The sequence below is a fragment of the Ipomoea triloba genome, chromosome 16 (genome assembly GCF_003576645.1).
Source record: "Ipomoea triloba cultivar NCNSP0323 chromosome 16, ASM357664v1".
Taxonomy (NCBI): domain Eukaryota; kingdom Viridiplantae; phylum Streptophyta; class Magnoliopsida; order Solanales; family Convolvulaceae; genus Ipomoea; species Ipomoea triloba.
Window position 1 is genome coordinate 10,480,953 of NC_044931.1, and position 674 is coordinate 10,481,626.

Consider the following 674-nt stretch of genomic DNA (forward strand, 5'->3'; position numbering starts at 1 on the left):
ACTACATATATACGTACACTACACTACGTATCAAAACAAGCATATATTATATTATGGATGTATGACAGTGGGGTGAGAAAAGCAAAAAACAAGAAATGGATTATATATTATATTATATATACTCACGACACACATAAAGCAAACAAATATATATATGGATTATATACATTATATATACACTACTCACGCTACACTAACAAACAAATATATATATGTTTTAGATATTTGGGTTATGTGTGTGCAGTGGACCATGTGTATATATATATATAATCCACGCAGTGGGGTAGTATTTCAAAAGAAACAAGGGTCATTTTATTATGGGGGTATTTAAAAAACAATGGTCATATGGACCGTGTATGTGTGTGTATATAATATATATATACATGGACCCACACAGATGGAGTACAAAAGAAAAGCAGAAAGCAAGGCAAAGGTGAAGGATTCAATATATATATATATGTGCTCACCACAAGTGGAATGTTAAAAAGAAGGAAGGGCCATATCATGCATGCACTGCATATGCTAAACACATGATATATATTACATTATCTTAGCTACCCTACATGGAAAGTAAACTAGTGGCCCACATGTTCAGCAACACAAACAGCGAGGAAATGAGGATGGGTTACATATATTGTATATGCATATATTATACACAAACAGACAAAAGCAAA